Source organism: Protopterus annectens, chromosome 10.part0 (assembly GCF_019279795.1).
Source record: "Protopterus annectens isolate FY-2018-M chromosome 10.part0, PAN1.0, whole genome shotgun sequence".
NCBI classification, from domain to species: domain Eukaryota; kingdom Metazoa; phylum Chordata; order Ceratodontiformes; family Protopteridae; genus Protopterus; species Protopterus annectens.
Genome location: NC_056744.1, coordinates 118817865 through 118840639, shown reverse-complemented (window position 1 = coordinate 118840639; position 22775 = coordinate 118817865). Strand labels below are relative to the sequence as shown.

Genomic DNA, 22775 nt, shown 5'->3' with positions numbered 1-22775 from the left:
TTCTCATTGTTGCTAGGTTCCTTCTTTAGTAATCCCTCCCCCCGATACAGATACAAGTGGTACTCTGTTACTCCTCCTTGCTGCTATAGGAGTGATGAATGCATTCTTTTCAAGACTGGCAGGTATCGTATCCCTCATTCTCCCATGTATTCTGTTTCCCACTCTCCATTCAGTAACCAGTGTACCACACCTCCTCCTCATCTTTGTCAGCAGCTGAGGTCCATGACCTCCTCCCCAATGTAGCATTCTTAACAATGCACATTATTTCTGATAGAAGAACAGGAAGAAAGCAGGCATTACACTTTGCCTCCCTTTTTCATTACTGCCAGAGGTTGGTGTCTGTCTTACTTACCTCCAGCACTCTGTCAAGTTCAGTGCTTTTAGCCTCCCATTCTTAACAGTTTTGTGCCCCTCCAGCACTGTTAAAATTCAGTGGTGTTGCAACCTGTTCCTGCAAAAGGGTCATTGATTCCCTCTATTCTCATAGAGATGTCTTTGCCCTCCCGCCTGTAGTAGTTATTGTGCCCAACTTTTTCTCATAGTTTTAAAGTGGGCAGGTTTTCCAAGCCAGGCTTCAGAATCTGATGCCTTCCCTGTTTGCCAAACAGCATTTAATGTCCTTGACCTATTTCTCGCTCATCCTAGTGCCCTAACCCCTTTCTTAGCCTGTTATGATTGGTGGCCTTGTTTGCTCTCTTCTGAAACCCTATGACTGGCAGTTACTCTTAGCGCTTAAGCTTCCTGCTCATAAGGGGGTAATTGGCATTCTATCCCACCCAGTCCAAAATGCTTTATTTCTGTAACAGTTTACTTTACCAGGTACATGTACTACATCAGCTTTATGCTTACCTACTGCAGTTCTGTAGCATGATGTAGAGTGGACAATTTATGCAGTTTCTTGCTCCTGTACTTGCCACCCATCATATTGTCAAGTAGCCATTTAATTTCCCCCATCATGGGGGAGAGCTGACTGAAGTAGGCTTTTCACCTAGGTAGGCATAAGGGGTGGTTCAGGTTTTCTGTTTTCATTCATTGCTGAGCAAACTTGTATGGGTCCAAGGTTTTAATTTGCAATGCATACATCTATCCATGTGACTGGATCAGTTTGCTTTGACTTCTCTATATACAACCACTTCTGTGTGATCCTGGTCCTCACCCAGTGATTTAGCTATGGAGAGTGCTCTCAGGCACACTTCTGCACTTATTAGAAGAAGAGGAAAAAGGTGGAGTTGAAGAATAGCAGTATTTCAAAACTGAATGTGTGTGGACTATACAACAGATATGCAGTCAAGCCAGGTATGGAATCAATGTACATAAGGAAAACTGGTGGTAGAATTCAGAAAGTCCTCAAAGAAAAGTACCAGAAAAAGTGGGAGATGGAAAAGACAGACCGGACAAAGAAGCAATATTAGTTAGCTAAAAGAAGAGTTGCAGTAACAATGAAGGCATCAGAGGGCACTGCACCATCTTCTGGAAAGCGTCTCTGTAGATAGCACAAAGAAACTAATCCGGTTGCAAGGTAAAGAAGGTAGTCAAGACACCCTTCGTAAGGGATGCCAGCTACAGTCTGTTCACTAGTTCACAGGCCATCAAATGCAGATGGAAGGAGTAATTCCAGCAGTTTATGAATGAAGAAATACCCGCAGAAGTTGTACTGCCAGAAGAAACAGCCTATGATGAAAATGGAGGGCCCCAACGTAGAAGAACCAGTACCTAAGGAAACTTTAAGTCTGGAAGAGCAGTATGCTCAGATGAGGTCACAGTAGATATGATCAAGATGTTGGGCAAAATGGAGGAGAAAATGTCTACCGAGGGTAATCCTGGTATGGGGGGGGGACATGTCCCAGATGGCTGGAGAGTAAGCATACTGTTGCCAGTGTAGAAAAGGTGACCTCAACTGTGGGCCGTGCAGGGGTATCAAATTCCAGTAATAGTGCATGAAAGTTCTGCAGAAGATGGTAAATTATACAGAGTTGTAGAAAGTAAAATGGGAGCTGAGCAGTTTGGATTCAGATAAGGATGCAGCACCATCAACCCAGCCCAATGTTTGCTGTGAGACAGATAGTTGAAAAGAAGCTAAAGATGAGGAAAGAGTTAAACTGGGAATTCCTAGAGTTAGAGAGACCTTATGATAAGGTCCCAAGAAAGCTGTTTTAGGGTAGTGCTGCGGTAGTTCAAAGTCACAGAAATATTGGTAGAAAGAGGGCATAATGATTCAAGTATTGAACAGTGTTGTCTTATAGAGGGGTTCCCGGTGGGAGTGGGTGTGCATCAGGATTCATCTCAAAGCCCAGTGCTGTTTTTACTGGTGAGGGACTACATTAGCATATAGATTTTTGGGGACAGGTCATCAAAGTTGCTGCATGCAGATAATGTGACATTGCAGGTGGACTTTGAGCAAGAACTTCAACAAAGGATAGGGAAATGGAATGCAAATCTGAGGACATAAGGGATGAAACTAAATAGAGATAAGACTATTGTAATGGCAGCAAATGAGGGAAGACAGAAGCTAAGAATTGAAATAGAAGGGGAAAATAACCTGTTCCACTATCTGGGAAGGGGTGGTTGAGGGAGAATGCAAGAATGAATGAGGAGGTGAAATCTCGAATCAAGAGGAGCTGCAGACAACTGACAGTGCCGTGGGTAGTGCATGACAGTCGGATGCCAGGTAGATTAAAATGTAGGTGTATACAGCAATGGTGCGACTAGTACTAGAAGTTACAGAAACCTGAGCGGTAAAGGCAGAGCAGCTGAGGAAGCTTGAGCTGACTGAGGTGAAGTTCTTGAGATGAGTGGAAGGATGCACACTGTGCAACAGACAAAGAAATTAGGACATCAGAGCAGAAGTTTATGTAGCTCCAATTAGAAAAAAGGTCAAAGAGAGAAGATTATAGTGGCTCAGGCACATGTGCAGAAAAGCAGAAGACAGTCTGAAGATTTGGGGTAGGGAGGAAAAAAGCAAGAGAAAGCAGGGACATCCAGCAAAAGAAAGATGGATTGTGTACGAGAAGACCAGAGACAGTTTGGTATGACTGTCATACAGTTTAGGAGATGGCAACGGTTAACTTAACATCTCAACTTCATGTAGAAGAGAAGGTGAAGAGGCAGGTGGTGGTAGTCCAGCATTCTTAGATGCCCAGGACATTAGACCAGAGAGCGTTGTGTAGGCAGCAGTGAGGTATGAGGACCACATTTCCTTCATGGCTTTCCAGACGGTGGCATATCCAGGTTGTCTTAGTACATACAGTCATTAGCTGTTGGGAGAACATTAACATTTTTCAGCCTTTAAAATCAGGGTGAGAACTTTGTCAGCTCTCGCAGATTTGGTAGGAAGTTAGTAGTTTCTGTATTTGTTCATATGACTGATATCCTACGGAAAGTTCTGACTGAGATCGACTGATTTCAAAACCATAGCCTTAAGCTCAATGCCAAAAAATGTAGTCATCCCCTTTTGGAAAATCCTGGTTCCCATGCATTACCACATTGATGGTAGTTCACTGAACACAAGAGATCTGGGAACACAGGTTGATAGCAACCTCTCTTGACCACCACATTGCCACTGTGGTCAAAGTCCTGTGTGGCACATCTCATTACTAAGGGTTTTGCATCCAGGAAGAAAGAGGTCATTGTCTCCCTCTACTCTTTCGTCATTAGACCAGTCATTGAGTAGAATGCCCCATTTGGTATGTACCTCCATTTGACACCTGCAACAACTGGAGAGGCCGCAAAAGTACCTCACAAAGAGGATCCTAGGCCTTAAACACTTGTCCTGTATGGACAGACTAAAAAAAAACTCCAACTATTTTCTCTCATATATTGCCTACTTAGAGGCTATGTCTGCTTGACTTACAAAGCCATGTCTGACCCAGCTCTGTTAGAAATGCTACATCTAAAGAAATCCCAATGCCTCGGCACTTCACGCTCCAGAGACCTCAACCTCATTACCACAATCAACAGAACAAGCTGGAGGGACAGGTTCATAACCCAGAGACTGCCCATGCTATGGAATAGACTTCCCATACATGTCAAGCAGGGCACCTCACTGGCCTCTTCAAGAGGAATCTTGATGAGTGGATGGGAAATAGAAAATTCACCCCGTGGATCACTCCAGTGGCTCTACTCTACAGAGGCACTGGGAACTTTGGTCGGGTGGCACAATGCCAGGGTAATTCTATTAGCTAGGTTTGTAAAGGCTCCAGGGCCATTAACCTAGTACACACCTATGAATCTATAATAGCGATGTAGAAACTTTTTTTTGTGCTGCATTTCTTTTGTGATTCCACTTTTTTTGTCTAAACTTTCACATTCATAGCACCAGTGTCTTATGATCTGAGAGTTTTATTAAATTATTTGGGTCACTTAAAGCATCTCATTCTGCTTTCAAAATTGAGATTTACTGCATTACAGCTTGTGTTGATGACTTTCTTCCAAACTCTCTCATCATAACACAGGATTGTCTGAGTTTACTGGAGATGAATTTCATAAAAAAATAAACCAAGTCAAATGTAGTGAAATAATATGTAGTTATGCAACAAAAATGTACCTAAAACCAGCAACAGCAGTTCTGAGAGCATTACAGTTCCTCCCACCCTATACATAAACATGTTTAAATATACCAACTCGAGTTGCACAGTAGAGGCATGCTTATAAAAGCCTGCCAACATTCAATTTATAACCGTCCCAATTTCAGTACTGCTTTTCACAAACACGAACCAGCAGGTACTGAATGCATGAATGCAGCCCAGCATAACATTGATAACATAAAAACTCTTCAGGACAGCCAAGTATAAGCGCACATTTAATGATCCACCAAAGGCTGCATAAAACTTGCTGTACACATCATTTTAATAAAGTATATTCACTGATAACTACCCTATCATAGTTCATTTAAACAGGTCTATAATTGCCGTGTCTGATTACAGAGAAACATGAGTAAAACCTTTGTTTGAATAAATCACAGTAACAAATGTAAAATGTTGGGGCTGTCAGTTGCATTGTATTCGTAAAGTGAGCCAGAAATGGAAAAAAATTCTGAAATTGTGCAAACTTTAAGCTTCGAAAAACGAACAAAAAAAAAAAATAATAACTGTAGAAATCACAAAAAAAGGCCCAAGTGCAAGCAAAACTTATTTAATGAAATACAGTGAAGAACTTTTCGTTTGTAAAACATCAAACTTCATCAGACTAAAACGGTGTTAAACCACAACTGAGCTTCTTAAATAGCATTTTATAAGCCCACCCTACACTAGAAAGAAATTGTCATAAAGTTTAAAATTTAAAAAAAAATAAATACGCACATATATAAAACACGCACAAAATGCATTAAATTATTTCATTAATAAATAATCTAAAGACATCCTAGTTGATTATTAATTAAAATATTTTAAAAAAAGTGTGTATGTATGTATATGTATATATATATATATATATATATATATATATATATGTATGTATATGTATATATATATATATATATATATATATATATATATATATATATATATATACTTATTAAATCACTACCCTAACACAGGTCAGCAATAATTAAAACCAGCTTACAAATCTCACCTAAGTAATGCTTTTAGCCTGAGTGTACTATTGATTGCACAGTAGTCATTCAAACCTGGCCATACATAAGAATGTCAATTTCGTTGCCAAATTGCTCTTTCTAAATGTAGCATCCATGCCCCCCCCCTCCAAGTTGCTTATGGACCTACTGGGTACCACAAAATTCAAATGTATGTTCACCATACTCCTGTATGTGTTTTGCAAATGCATGCATTAAATTCATCTTTCTAATGGCATATAGGTGCTCATAAACGTTCTTTTAGGGTTCTAGTAGTCTTCCCTATATAGTAAGCTGGACAGTGCTTGCACATTGCCACATATACCAGCTCTTTACAATTTTAGTTCATCATTTTATATTTCTAACCATTAATTTGAACATATTTACCCTCCTACATATACTTGCATAAATTACACCTTTCACATTTTTTCATGCCTTTTACATGGTGTTTTTTTTTTTTATTTGACATATTTCAAGAAGAGTTTTTAAATTCTTGCCTCTACTGGCTATCATTTTTACACCATCCTTAAATTTATTAATGACACGTGCTGCAACCCCTTGGTTAAATGCCAATTTTTTTTAATTATTGTTTTTATCTCATAAAAATGAACGTTTAAATGTTGTAATGAAGGTTGCATTAAAATCTATGCGATTATCTTCCTTTTGTATATATACCTGGTTCACCTGTTGATTAGAATTGGATTGGTGAAAAATGTCAGTTATTCCTTTTATGGCTAATCTCAGTGTACCTTCATGCAATAATCTAACAGGATAACCCCTACTTATAAACCTCTCTGTGACACGCCTGCAATCAAAAATGAAATCTGCTTCCAAGCTAACCATTTTAGCAGCACAAATTGTCCTTTTACTACTGCTTTTTTATTCTATAAAGGATGGGAGCTTGTGAAGTGCAGGAAAGAGAGTAAGCTGATTTCCTGTGTATTTTTGCAGTAAATCTTTGGTTAAGTCTATCCTTACTAAGGTTAATATCCAGATAGTTTATTTCTTGGTCATCTATGGCATGTGTGAATTTTAAACACTGTCATGTTATTAATATATGTTAAAAATTGTTCCACAGATTGTTGGTCACCTTTCCATAGGATAAATATATTGTCCAGGTAACGGAGCTACAACATAATGTTAGCATAATTGCCTCCCAGGGCATATTTCTTTTCCCAAATAACAGTACCTCCAAACCATGAACTATAACCACAGAAAAACTCTTTCACAGCAACTGGTTTGATCTAGACACAGCTTTGTCGTAAAACACACACTGGTTGAGTGCTTTCTTCCCTACTGGAGGGACTTCTTCAGAACAATGCTAATTTAACAACCCAGCTCTTTTATATAAAAACCACACCCAATCAATAAGTAATATACCAACAATTCAATATACATAAAAATACCTCACTACATGGCAATTTGCACATCAGAGAAACCCACTTAACTACTCCCTGAATTAAAAACACTTAACTTTGTTAAAAAAAAAAAAAAAATTATTACAACCAAATGTAGGTTCATAGGTTGGTACTAGGCTATCTTCCCTAGGGCCTATGCAAGCCTAGCCATAACAGTTCCCTGGATATTTCTTCCCACGATATTTACTTCTCCAGGCCCCTGTCTAGCAGGGCGACTGACATGATCCCCGGGGTAAATGTCCTATCTCCCATCCAATCATCAATGTTCCTTTTGAAGAGGGGCCAAAGAGGCGCTCTGCTTGATATGTATGGGCAGTCTATTCCAGAGTATGGGGAGTCACTGGGTCAGGAACCTATCTTCCAGCATGTTTTGTTCATTGTGATGACCAGGTTTAGATCCCTGGAGCGTGTGGCTCTGAGGGATTGGGATTTCTTTAAGTGGAGCATGTCCAACAGCTCAGGGTTTGACATGGCCTTGTATGTTAAGCAGAGATCGCCTCTGAGTAGACGATATGCCACAGAGTATAGCTGGAGTTTTTTTTAGACGGTCAGTATATGGCATCTGCTTTAGGCCTGTGATTCTTTTAGTGAGGTATTTCTGTGGCCTTTCAAGCTGTTGCAGATGTCTTGTGAGGTACATACCAAACAGGGCATTATACTCTATAATGGGTCTAATGAGGGATTAGTACAGTGGGACAATGACCTCCCTTTTTCTGGATGAAAAGCCCTTAGTGATGAGGTGTGCCACATAGGATTACCTGACTGTTGTGGCAATGTGGTTATCGAAAGTGAGACCACTGTCCACCTGTGTCCCTAAGTCTCTCATCACACTTTCGATGTTTAGTGTCCTGCCACCTATGTGGTAATTCATGGGTACATGTTTTTTTCCAAAGGGGATAACTATACATTTCTTGGCATTAAGCTTGAGCCCATGGCTCTGGCACTAGGCATCTGTTTCTGTAAGGCCCTTTTGTAGAATATCCACATCATTTGGGGATTCAATAATGGCTCCCAGTTTGCAGTCCTCTGCAAGCTTTGTTAGCCAGAGTCCCTTAGTGTTGGCCTGTACTTCAGAGAAGTAGATGCCAAACAAGAGTGGTCCCAGGACTGAACCCTGAGGTACTCCACTTGTCTGGAGCTGGATTTTGAGTCTGCTACTTTTACTGTCTGGGTTCTGTCAGTAAGCCAGTTAGCAACCCATCGAGTGACGTAGGGATTTATGCCCAGCTTAGTAAGTTTATCCATGATTCCAGAGTGGGGGATGGTGTCAAAGGCCTTGGCGAGGTCCAGATAGGCTGTGTGGGACTGCCTTACCATCGTCCACAGCTCTGGAGACTGATTCGAAGAAGTCAGTCAGATTCAGGAGAGAAGATCGGCCCTTCACAAACCCAAACTGGGTGGGATTTAGTGTTTGAAGGTTGCCAATGTCTTTGTTTATAAGTTCCATGATGATGCGTTCCATGCCCTTGCAAATCAGGCTTGTCAGACTGATGGGACGGTAGTTCCCGGGATCCAAGGTGGATCCTCCCTTGTGGAGTGGGATAACTGTAGCTGTGCGCCACTCAGTGGGCACAAAGCCTGAGGTGAGGCTATGATTAAACATCACACTTAGTGAGGTGCCAGTTCATTTTGTAGTTCATGTAGTACACAGCCTGGGATGTTATCTGGTCCCATGGATGCTGTATTCTTAGCTTTGGAGAGTGCGGTTTCTACCTGTGTGGCCGTGATTATCAGAATTTGGCAGTCTTTTGGTATTGAAATGGGTCCTTTAGGGGGTGAGAGTGAGGTGAAGTTGGCACTAAATCCATCTGCCAGGATATTGGCAATATCCTTGGGATCAGTATATTTAATGCCATTATGTTGCAACTGAGAGCAGATCTGAGCATTGCCATTTAGATTCTTGACATATCTATAGAATGCCTTGTGGTTGTCTTTGGAATCTTTGGCAATTTTATTTTCGTAATTAGCTTTTGAGGATTTTATGAGGCATCTCAGCTTCTTACTGAGGCTGGTGAGGGAGTATTTTGCATCCTGGGATTTTCCTCTTTTTTGCAACAGTTTCTTCCTTCTGTTGTATAGTTTGTTTATAGCAGGGGACCACCAGATTGGCTTCCATTTTTTTGGAGAAGAACGTCTTTGTTCTGTTTGGGATGGCATGATTCATGCAAGAGTGGATGTGCTCGTACAGTGCCTTAGTGTAGGATTCTGCAGTCGAACTTCCAGATCCCGTCTGCGTGGGTGTTGTGAAGTTTGTCACATCTGACTTCAGTAGAAGTTTTTTAAGGAGGTTTCCTTACTAGGGTGTGGGATGTGAATGTCAAGGGTGATTTTCTTATGTTCATACCTGACCAATGAAGGGGTGACCACTGGTGTGGAGCATCTATCTCCCATGTTGGTAATGACCAGGTCTAGGATATTGGAGCCCCTGGTGGGACAATGGATTAGTTGATCCAGGGCGTTGGAATTTATGAATTCCAAGAACCATTGAGAAAAGGAGTTGGTACCCGAGTAGTTTTCCCAGTTAATGGCAGGGTAGTTAAAATCACCCAGTATTAGGGTGTTTGGTTGTATCTTAATATTTTCCAGTATGTTTAGAAAGGTGTAGTGAGAATCTTGGGGCATGGATGGGGATCTGTAACGAGCTACAATTTGGATTGCAGTCTTACCTAGTGTTAGTTGCACCTGGAGAATTTCAGATGCATTGTGTTGGGCAACTAGCCTGGAGGTGTGAATATCCTTGGTGAATATGGACACTCCTCCAGGTTTAGTGTTTCGGTCCTGGTTTTGTGGCCGAAAAGTGTGGTAAGAATTGTAGCCTAGTATTGCAGGGGTGCTCTCTGGAGCCTTGTACCAGGTCTCAGTTACTGCACAGATATCAATGTTCTCCATTTTTAGGAGTGCCTCGAGAGAGTGCATTTTGAGGTTTAGACTTCTAGCATTGAGTAGCATTACCTTCAGATTTTGCCTGCTTCTATTTGTTACGGTGGTGGTTCTAAAACTTTAGTTATTACCCTAAAATATTTTTTAATTTCAATATACATGCAATATTCACATTCTCATTACTACCAGGTGGTTGGATGGCATTTAACCTTAACTGCCACCTTAACTCGGAAATGTCTAAATGCACATCAAGCACTCTCCCCTGGGCAGCTGTAACCAAATGTTGCAAAAGAGAAAATTTAAAACTGTGGTCCTTATTTTCAGAAATATGCCTACTCAAAGCATCGGTCATTTTACAATTCCTTATGTCCAGTAAATGCTCTTTAAACCTGTCCTTAAATAGTCTACGGGTTTTCCCCACATAAAAAGCGGGGTATAACTGGCACCTAGCCACATATACAACTTTCTTACTGCAACAGTTGAAGTGCCCTACAATGTTGATGTTCAATCCATTTACCTTCAAATACTCTGGGGTCTCTGCTATATTACTGCAACAATTCCCCATACCACACTTACAATTCCCCCATTTCCTGGTGGATACAGCCAAATCATCATATCCTTTAGACTCAAACAGATTTTTAAATGATCTATCCCTTCTATAAACAATCACAGGGGCAAATCCTACTTTTTGTGTAATACATTGCTCGTATGACAAAATTCCCCAATTACGCCTAAGAATTTCAACAGTTTCATCTGCATCCAAATTAAAGGTGGTAATAAAACTGAGCTTCCTATTAGGCTCATCCTTTTTGACGTGATAAACTACCTGGCCTCTTAAGTTACCCTCATCTGGGCTTCGCAAAATAGGCTTATAAATGCTGTCCACTCGCTCTTTTACCACTTCCTTTGACACCGTGCTCACCACCTACTAGGGTATCCCCTTTCCAAAAACATCTGTGATATAAACTCCCCTTCTTTTTTAAAAGTAACATCCTCACTCACCATTCTAACAGCATTCACCAGCTGCCCCTTAATAATTTTGTGAGTAAGGATGCCAACTCTCAGTTCAAATATGAATTTGAAAAAGTTGGTTTACGATAAATTCCTGAAGTCAATTTTGCAGATGTTCTTCGTGTTTCACTGTTGCAGTCATTACATTTGGGTAATCCTGCTGGCAGGTTGCCCTTAGTCGACCTGAATTCCAAAGTCTTGGGTCCTGTGTCGGCTGTCGTCGCCCCTTCCCTGACGTCAGGCCGTTGGGTATAAAAGAAGCAGCCGATGCCATTTTCATCAGTCTTTCTTGCCGTGCAGTGCCCGAAGCAGAAGCAGTTCACAAGTGCCGGTCGGCCAACTCCTGAGATTTTCGAGTTCGAATTTCAGATCCGAAGTCTTCTATAAAGCTAAGTACCCTGTTGAGGAAACTTTTTTGCTCCAGAACCGATGTCAGAAAAAGTTAATAATTGTATTTCTTGTGGGAAGCAAATCCCTCATAAGGATTTTCATTCTTACTGTATTCCTTGCCTAGGCCCCGATCATAACTTTCTGGGTTGTCGGTTTTGTGCTAGATTTAACCAACGCACTATTAAACGTCTGTATGATTTTGCTTTGAATTACTTTGGACGCAAGTTTAATTATCCAGAAATGTCGTCGGAAAGCCATCAGACTACTGGAGTTCACAAAAAACGAAAAGAAAGACACCCGAGACCCAAAACCAATGAAGCTTCTCCTAAGCCAGTCGCCGGTTCCCCTAACGACTGCTACTAGTCGCAGGCTGCTACAGACTCCCACATGGAGTCGGCCATGCCGTTGGAAACTCAAGGTATTGAAGCCTCTGAAGCTAATCCTTCAGATGGGTCCAGAGCCGTTGAGCAGGCACTGGTTTCTGAGGATGTATTCAGACCCAAACGTCATCTATACATTAAACCGACTTCAAAGGCAAAGAAGCAAACTCGAGCCACGTGAACAGGTCTCCATGCCCAAAAAACAAATGCTCAAAATGGCCGAAGACTTTATTACCTTGATCAGGGGTTCCCATCCCCCGCCTGATAAGAAGCCTAGGCAAAATACTGATTATGAATCTTCAGATCAGGTTTCCATTTCTTTTGATTCCTCTTCTGATCAGGAATATTCTTTCCCCCCCCTGAGGATTCTGATGCAGAAGAATCCATTCCTTCAGCTTCTCCTCCTGAGGACTATTCCTTTGGGGAAACCTTACATACCATGAGGGAGCATTTCCACTGGGAGAGCCAAGATTTTTCAGAATCTAAAAAGAGGCTCTGGGATTTCTTGTTACTACCTCAGCACAAGCCACTAGCCATCCCTCCTGTGTTGAACATTGTAGATGATGTGTTTTTGGAGTCTAGCCTTTACCCCTGACTCCTTACCTCCAGCTCCTGTTAAGCCTGACAGAGATTACAGGTTTCCTGACTCACATAAATTCCTTTTTAAAAACTCTGCTGCAGACCCAGAAACTATTTCTCAGGGTCCCAAGGGAGTTAAGGCTTCCGCTGCAAAAAACCCTACCCTTGCTGAGAGGGATTCTAGGGCATTGGATAGATGGGGAAAAAAGGTTTACACATCTGTTACCTTGGCTATAAGGGCCTTAAACTGTCCGTTTCATATGCTCAAATGTCAGCAACATGTCATGGCATTGCTTAAACAGAAAATGTTAATTTAAGAATGTGCAGAAAACAAGGAAATGCAGGATGTATTGCATGCAGCTGAACAAGTTGGAAAGCATACTTTGCAATGTGGTTTTAATTCTTTAGAGGCCTCCTGCAGGGCCGCAGATACAGGTTCTGTAATTAGGAGGCATGCTTGGTTAAAGGAACAAAATCTGCCTGATCATGTTAAAGTTAAATTATTAGATGCACCTTTACAGCATGATTTTTTGTTTGGTGTTAAGGCAGAAGAGGTGTTAAAGAAAATGGAGGACAAGGCTAAATCTATGCAAACAGTCAAAGATTTCTTACAAGTACAGCCGCCTAGGTTTAGTAGACACTGGCCAACAAAGAATTGGTCCTTTCCTGTGTCAGACAGACCTCAAAGGGTCAGACCCAGATGCCCTAGAGGCAGATTCCAGGCGCAAGGTTCATACAGGTCAAAGCAATGGGGTGTGTCTACCTCCAAAAGTGGAGAAGACTAATCACAACCTTACAGGAAACAGTCCCAATGACTTCCCCCTGCCGGCACCAAGCACTTATTTCCTGGCAGCACCCTTAGGGGGAAAATTAGCACTTTTTCTCATAATTGGCACATTATAACCCAGGACAAGTGGGTACTAAATATCGTGTCACAGGGCTACAAGTTCCATTTCCATACCCTGCCAAGGGCAAACGGCTGGCCAGATCTGCCAAAAAATCAATGGGCAGAGGCACAAAAACAAGTCTCATCCCTCATGGACATGGCCATTCAACAAGTGCCAGAGCAAGAGCGGGGACAAGGATTTTACTCTATTGTTCTTGGTACCCAGAAAGGACAAGGCCTGGAGGCCAATACTGGACCTATCGATTCTGAACACATTCCTGGATATACCAAAATTCAAAATGTTGACTTTGCAGCAGCTTCTGCCCATGCTGGGCACGAACGCTTGGCTTGTAACTTTAGACCTAAAAGAGGCATACCTGCATGTCCCAATCAGACAAATATGCAGAAGATACCTCAGATTCAAGGCTGGCTCAATGCATTACCAAGTCTCTGCACTGCCCTTTGGCTTATCTACTGCGCCCAGTGTCTTTACAAAGTTCCTGGCACCAGTAATTGCATTCTGCAGGCTAAGAGGAATACAAATATATCCTTACTTGGATGATCGTCTCATTCAAGCAGAGAATAAGGACATCCTTCTACAGCATCTGGCGTTTGTGAAAATGCTTCTAATGGTCAAGGAAAAGAAATCAAAACTATTACCCTCTCGAGATAATATTCTGGGTGCAAGCTTAAATACAGCTGCCCAGATGACTTATCTCACGCCAGACAAACAAAGGCAACTGACTACCTATTTCAAAATGTTAGCAACAAAGGCCCAGTTATCTGCAAGAAAAATTCTGCAGGCTTTGGGCTTCATGGTATCCTGCATCCTACTCATTCTATATGCAAGACTGCATATGAGGAAACTTCAGTGGTACCTAAAAAGTGTTTGGACTCAACATTGCCACAGCCTGGAAACTAATTACTCTCATTCCCTGCCTGCAACAGGAGTTTCGATGGTGGGCAAAGGCTCGTCACCAAAACAAGTAAGTCATTCATATTGCCCCCAGCCAGGCAGACACTAACAATGGATGCATCAGATTATGCCTGGGGGGGGCACATGGCAGGAGGATGCATTCGGGGAACATGGTCCTCAAACCAAATGCATCTACATATCTATCAAAAAGAGATGCTAGCTGTTCAAAATGCCCGGACAGCCTTCAAGGACCTGCTTCATCCAGGACAACTGCTGATAAAGCCAGACCGCACCACAGTCATGTGGTATATAAACAAGCCGGGGGGGCACACATTCTTACCCCCTTTGCAGACTAGCCATGACTTTGTGGGACACAGCATTGAATTACCAAGTACATCTGCAGGCACAATTCCTGCCAGGAAGGAAAAATACTCCGGCAGACGAACTAAGCAGAAACCTCTTGGATCCCCACGAGTGGTAGCTGGATCCACAAGTCTTCAGCATGATCCCAAGGAAATGGGGTGCCCAGACATAGATCTATTTGCTTCCACTCACAACTACCAACTAAAGTGATTCTGCACAAGGATTTATCACAGACAAGTATGGAAAGTGCACAGCCTATCCTTCAGCTGGAAAAACCTATCCGTATATGCCTTTCCCCCTCTGCCTCTCCTCCCAAAGGTACTCCTAAAGGTCAGACAAGAGAAGCCAAAGATGATACTGATTGCACCAGACTGGCCCCACCAGCACTGGTACCAAATATTAAGGAGCTTGTCTCAATGCCCGGCATGGACCTTACCTCAAGTACTGCATCTACTGTCCCAGCAAAACAATCAGATCCTGCACAGCCAACTCAGGACTTTTAAACCTGGCAGCATGGCGGATAATGTAGCCATACAAAACACACCTCTCAGCAAAGCTGTGATGGATGTCATTTTGGAAGCCAGAAGGCCTAGTACTAGAAAATCTTATGCTAGAAAATGGAAGAGATTCTGTGCTTGGAACCAGACACAAGGAACAGATACAGCTGTACCAAATATTCTTCAGATTTTACAATACTTAACAGAGATGCTGGACAAAGGCCTATCTTTCTTATCTGTTAAAATTCATGCCTGTGCCATTTCGGCTCATTACAATACAGAGCCACCAACCTTTTCTCATCCCTTATTAAAACAGTACCTCAGAGGAGCCAAAAATTTAAGGCCTCCAAATAGATCACCAATGCCTGCATGAGACCTCAACTATGCTCTGGAAAAACTCACCCTGCCTCCTTTTGAGCCAGCTGCTACTGCTGATATAAAGTTTTTATCTTGGAAAACAGCTCTGCTCCTAGCAATAACTCCTGCAAGACGAGTTTCAGAGCTACAAGCACTCATGGCTGTGGAACCTTTTATCATTTTTTTTATCTGGACAGGGTCTCACTGAGGACAAACCCAACATTTATACCTAAAGTGGTGTCCAGTGTGGCTCTTAACCAAACAATTCATCTGCCAACTTTTTTATCCAAATCCACAGAACAAGGGGGAAAAAATTCTGCGTTCTTTGGACGTACAAAGACACCTTAGATTCTACTTGGACAGAACCAAAGTTTTCAGAAAGACAGAGCAATTAGTAGTGGTATATGCTGCAGGATCACAAGGAAAGGCTATCTCAAAGCAGACTATTTCAAAATGGATAGGTCACTGCATTCATTTCTGCTACTTATACCATGGCAAGCCAGTGCCTAAGGGCATTAGGCCACATTCCACCAGAGCTGCAGCCACTTCAGCAGCCTTTCTCAGGGGAGCACCAACCAAGGGCATTTTAGAGGCAGCTACATGGAGTTCAGTGCACACCTTCACAAGGCACCATCATCTGGCACTATCATCCGCCACTCTACTCTAAATCCAGGCCAGGCTTTGCCACTGCAGTACTGCAGGGTCTCATAGCCGCTCCTAAAGCTGTTTAGCTCCAGCCTCCCAACCATAGCTCTGGGAATCTACCCAAATGTAGTGACTGCAACAGTGAAACATGAAGAACATAGTATATTTGTGTACACTTACCATAAATGTAGATGTTCGAGTGTATTCACTGTCGCAGTCCAGTTTACCCACCCGCCATCCCCCCTTTTTCTTCTGATGGAACCTATCTTTCCTTCTCTGATTTTATACAACCTATGTGGTGTATTTGCTTGTGGATGAAGGTAAAGTTTATATTGCTGCATGTAATTTTATATATACATATACATTTTGGCTACCCTTTTAGGGGGCACCTGACATCTGGGGCAAGAAAAACTAAAGAAAATTGCATCTGCTGCTGCTTTTATACCCCTGATGACCTGATGTCAGGGAAGGGGCAACGACAGCCGACGCAGGACCCAAGACTTTGGAATTCAGGCCAACTGAGGGCAACCTGCCAGCAGGATTACCCAAATGTAATGACTGCAACAGTGAATACATTCTTAACATCTACATTTATGTTAAGTGTACACAACTGTACTTTTCCTTTTCAAAACTTCAGGCATACATCTAAATAAGTAATGCTCTCCACACTGTAATCATATGTGATCTTTCAAAATTCCACTGTGCCATTAATGTGATCACAAAGTTTCCAATAACCCTATACTGCCATTCCATACCAGGAATATGACATCCAAAAAATGAGTATAACACTAAATGTACCTGTTAAACTCTCTCTTGGACATATTCTTGCTCCCAAAATGACATCACATATTTTGCAAAAATGGGGGCACAAGCTGCCCCCATGGCTACACCAGTAGCCTGCTTGAAATACTGGCTCTCATAATGAATGTAATTATTTTTCAAAACTATTTCCATTAAGGCAAGTAACATATTAATGGTATCCTGTTCATACATAACCTGTTTTCACTAGCTGAATTTCAAGCCATTCCAGGCCTATCACATGTGGAATGATAGTAAACAAATTGCAAACATAAATGGTAACTAACTATATCATTGTATACTTGGATACTATTTAATTTCTCCAAAAAATGCCAGGAATCCTTACAAATATAATCAAAAAAACACTAAACCTTTATGTAACTTTGAATCCATCCAAAAATCTACTAATAAAATAGGTCTTTGCCCACTTACCATCAACTATGGGCCGAAACTTTGGATTATTCAACCCTTTATGAATTTTAGGGATGCCAAAGATATTGGACACCATAGGATGGTCATTTCTTATGAATCTGTATTGCATCTCATCTAACAGTCCTTCCAACAGCATATCTTCCAACCTCAAATCAATTGTTCTGTTCATGAGATCGATTTCATTTATTGAACTTTCCTCATAAACTTCCTCCATTAATAAGGTATTCATAGCATTTGAATAGTCACCAGCATCCATTATCACCAAGCCACTGCCCTTATCAGGCTTCATGACATGGATGCTAGTATCTTTAACTATTTCCATCAACAATCTATGTTCATCTTTGGTTAGATTATACTCTGATACCTTTTTTACTTTCCTTAACTGTCTTATTTCATTCTCACAAACTTTTTCATAAATAGCTATATAATTAGTTGGAGGGTTAAATGTGCTTGGATTTCTTAAATTAGTACCCTCATCGTGGATTTGATCATCAGCAAACCACATTTTACAGTTTAATTTTCTTACAAATAATTTGAGATCAAGAAGTACTTGTGCCACATTACCTCTCCTACTAGGAACAAAGGTAAAATTTTTGGATAACAAATTGGCATACTGTAATGTTAAAGACCTGCTAGAATAATTATAAATTTTAAAGTCACCACTCATATTTGTTAGAACATCTGGTACCAAACCATTTTTCATTGAGCAAAGCTATTAAAACATCCAAAGCTTCTTGTTCATTAATACATTCAATAATAGAATCCTCACTTTGTTCAAGTTGACTAAAACCCACACTTAAACGATCAGATATCATGTTACTACTTGACAAACATAAGCCAACATTTATCACTCCAGTATTTGTGCCTGAAAACTCACACTGTTGTGGCCTTTCACAAAACCAGTTGTACATCACTCCAGATATTGCACCTTGCTGTTCAACATCACAAAAATCTACAATAAACTCATCAGCTACTTAATTGCCATGTAAAAAACTTTGTTCAACATTTCCAGATCATATAACACACTTCACTCTTAGATTGCACAATACCCTTCAACGCCAGTTCCAGTAGTCTCACCAGTCATTACTTGTCCTGATAACATAAATCCACCATTCTGCTGGTTCACGCCAATAATTTCAGTAGAACTTGCTTCTGAAAAACCAAAGTCCGCTGACTCCATCAATTTCATCGGTGAAAATTCTGATCCCTTTGAGTCTTCGGTCTCTCCGCTTGTTGATTGTATTCCCTTTGTCCATCTCTGGAGAAATGGGGCTGTTGCTGCTCTCTCCCCCTCAAATGCTCAGAACACCATAAATCGCATTCGTTTGGTGAATGCTGCCTTGCTTCTTGATCAAGATATACTCTCGGTAATGATGTCACTTCCTGCTCCCTTCCATCCACCTGATTGCATTTTTACATTACCGTTGCCGCCATTACTAGGCGAATACGGGTATACCCACCCTTTTCCATATTCATTAAGGTCCCTTTTTATTTTATTACATTTCCGAAGAAATGTTTCTGAACAGAAATTGTCTGCTTTACTAAAAATGTTATAATTGGTTAAAAAAGTCAAACAAGAAGTCCTTTTTAATAACCTCATTGTTATCTAAAGCCTTGGTTAAACCATCTAGAGCTCGTGTATTAAATTTTACCATTATTCTCAAGTCAATCCCCACTTTATCAAAAAACTCGTGCAGTTCTTTTAGCATGTCTGGATTACTTTCAGAGCCAGAGAGTTTTTTGACAAAGCTGTGTTTGGATCTAACCAGTCGCCTTTTTTTCTGTGGTTATATTTCTTTTCCCATCCTGCCATAACTAAGTTAGCGAAAATGGTCCCACAAGGTGAACCCATCGCAACTCCTAACTTTATTAAATATTAAGAAGTTATTGGAAAGTACAATATCAAACAGATAAACATATAAATTGATTTCTCATTGTGGCACGGTTCAAATAAAAACTGCTCTATAATCTGAATACCCTCCTGTTGGGGTATGACAGAAGACAGATCCTTTACATTCACTGTGAAGAACAAAACCTGATTGGAATATTCAATACCATTCATCAAGCTTTGCAAGTGCCAAGAATCCTTGCAGATCTGTACCTGCCCATCCAAAAACTTCTTTAATCTACTATCAAGAAATTTGGCACAAGAGTATGTAATGGAGTTGCGACCATCCACTATAGGTCGTAAAGGTGGATTGGTTACATCCTTATGTATTTTTGGAGTACCAAATATAGTCGGAATAGTGAGTGAAGTAATGTTCAAATAATTATAAATATCAATAGTAATTCTGTTTTCCAATTACATATTATTCAGAGCAGTAGAGATTCTCCTATAGGCCATATTCAACTCATTTCTAGTAACTTCTTCATACGTATGAGTGCTAAGTATTTAATGTATCCTTTTGTCATAATGGTGGCTGTCCATGATTACAAGCCCACCCCTTTTATCCGGCTTCATGATACTGATCTTCTGTTGCAGTAAATTAAGTAAAAACCTTTCCTTCATATTTAAATTATCCTGGAAAGTACAGTTTTTCTGAGGTAGTGTCTAATATCCAACTCACATTTTCTCAAAAAATACCAAAGCTGGATGCAGAGATGGGTTGAAGGTACTGCTGATACTGAATTCTGCCTTATCTTGACCATGTCCTTCCCCGAACAGGATTTTAAAATTTAACTTTAAGAAAAGTTTTAGATCAATGAGCGTTGAGGCCAAATTGACACCAGTAGCTGGAACAAACGCGAGTCCCATACTAAATTGACAATTTTTTCATCAAGAATTGTTTCAGAGAGATTGTAAACTTTAAAATCTTCCTCTGTATTCATAATAATAGAAGGAACATGTGCACCACCATGACTAATGTGACTAGTATCTATATTACTTAAACTGATCAATAATCTGCCCTCCTGAACCATCCCCGTGCTTGAATTATTGATCAGTTTAAGTAATGTAAATACTAGTCACAGTAGTCATGGTGGTGCACATGTTCCTTCTATTACTAATACAGAGGGAGATTTTAAAGTTTACAATTTCTCTGAAATTTCTTGATAGTAGATTAAAGAAGTTTTTGGATGGGCAGATACAGATCTGCAAGGATTCTTGGCACTTTCTAAGCTTGATGCAATAGTTGTCCACAAGGGCTGTTTTTTGTAATCTGGTCAGGAGTATTTCTATGTGTACTATGACAGAGGATTCTTCTTACATTAGGTTTATTTTTATATCTGAAAGAGGGTTTGTTACCAATAATCTCCCGTAAATCATCATTGGTAATAAGGATCTTCAAGTGATTGTTAATTATGTTAAAATGACTCCATTATCATTAGTATAATACATGGGTATCTTAATACCTTTGGGATCCTGTCTAACAATTCTGTCCTGTGCAACTCTGGTAGAGAAATAAGGTGCAGCTTTATCTTCCCTAATCAAATCCATATCTACAAGACCTTTTTCTATTTCGATGTCTTTATAACCTTGAGCTGACAGCCTATTCTTAAAGTCAAGTAATGCATGTTGATAGCCTGCATCTGTAGCATTCAGACGTGATATTCTCATACCTTGTCCTCTTATAATGTTGTTAAAAATATGAGGATGCATACTGCGTCTATACAACAAGGTGTTCCTTTGACATGGTTTTCTATATACACCTGTATTAACAGAGTTATCCATGACTCTTTCTATATATACATCTAAATATTCCATATATGTGTTGGAATAATTGTACGTAAGTTTCAAATAACCTGTCATACTGTTTATATCAACTACAAACGACTCAAGTTCTTCCACTTTACCACTCCAGAGAAGGAAGACCTCGTCAACAAAACAGCAGTAGAAAAGCACATGCCGTTTATATAATTCTAAATGAAAAAGGCAATCCTCCTCCCATAGAGCCAGGACCATATTGGCGTAGATGGTGGCGCTTGAAGTGCCCATAGCTACGCTATCACACTGAATGTATAGGTCCTGCTCAAATACAAAAATGTTGTTTTCCAAGATGACTTCTAAAAACAGACAAATTAAGTCTGTTTATTTACAAGGCCACCATGTTTAAGTAAATATTTTCTAACTAATTCATTGCCCAAATCATTGGGTATGACTGTGAATAATGACTGTACATCTAAAGTGGCAAAAATGTGTCAGAGTTCAACATACATGTATTGGTGAAATTATACAAGTCTATTGAGAACTGTTTAGTGTCCCGAAGGACAATGGTATTTTTTCTAGAACTGGTCTCAGGGCTTTCTCTACATAGAGAGGTTCGGTGCACCACCCCTTACCTGAAACAATTGGCCTCATTGGTGGATTAACACTGTCCTTATGGGCCTTAGGTAAACCCTGTATAGTTGGAATCATGGGATACTCCACTAATAAATATTTACCTAGTTCTGACGTAATGTCAAAACTTTTAATTAAATAGTCTATTAAATTCAATATTTTGTATTTGATTTCTTCGACCTTTTCATTATTTGTCAATTTATAATACTTGTCATCACTCAACATCTTAAACATAGCTTCATGGTAGCCTTCATAATCCATCATAACAACGGGACATTGAACTGGATTATAGACCCCTTGAGCTGGCTAGAAACATTGAGATAGCCACTGAAGTGAATAGACCAATCGAGTCTACCCAAATTGAATTTCAACCAGTAACATTGCCTAGGGGAGGCGAAAGCGTAATACAAAGTTCATGGCCTGTTTATTGAACGACGAGAATCCATTGTTCCTGTATGAGGCTAATTGTGAAGATGTGGCAGTACCCGATACAACTGAGCTGGAGGAATTACGTACAGCTGTAGAGAAGCTGGAAGGAGATTCTTTAAAATTCAAACGACTTCTGTTACAACGACAACATTTTGAGGTGTGCATTAACAGAAGAATAATACTGAGGAGCTTAAGAATTTTGAAGATGCCCACATACGGGGATTTATGCCCGGAACTTCTAACCAAGTGGCAGAAATTGAATTTAGAGGTGAGCTTTAACTATATTAAATTACTTATGGACTTCTTCAAACTAGAAGAAAAGTTAAAAGCTTTTATTTTAAAACAGGAAGCACTGTATGAATGATTTTCACAGGTTATAGTAGACAGTGCTCTCATTACTGTTCTAGATGGCATCTTGATTTATTAAAGGCGCTTATTACAACAGAAGCGCACTAAAATTGATAGAGACACTAAAGATTTCAGGGAAGGCCATGTCTTCACCTGGCCCAGAGTTAATCGTGATATGAGACAGAATAATTATGGGAGAACTAATGTGGTCAATATACCCAATTAAAAGCAAACTGGTAATACTAATGTTACACAGAATATTAAATCAGCTCACAAACATCTGATATTTCTGTGACACCTGTATTGACTCCTGATAATAAAGTTAGTCATTCTACTCTTATACAGACAAGGAATAACTGCTAATACCATTACCATCTCTACAGATAGTTACTGAAAGCTTGCATCCTTCTACATCTTTATTAACTGCCACACAGGATGAACGGCTTTTGAATAAGAGACAATAGCTTTGATGAGACATGTAACAACCAACCAGTAGTTAGACCTAAGATTCCTACAAGTAGTAGGAATGGTTAAGACTGTTCCATCCAATTCTTTGGGTTTTCCACAGTTCCCCCTTCCCATATCCATGGAGAAGGGGGTAAAA

General features: G+C 40.4%; 1 protein-coding gene across 1 annotated transcript in view; it reads left to right on the top strand.

Annotated features, from left to right (window-relative positions):
• Positions 1 to 22775, top strand: part of LOC122814104 (nucleolar protein 11-like) — a 283878-nt gene that overhangs the window by 255900 nt on the left and 5203 nt on the right. The gene's annotated exons all lie outside the window — the stretch shown is intronic.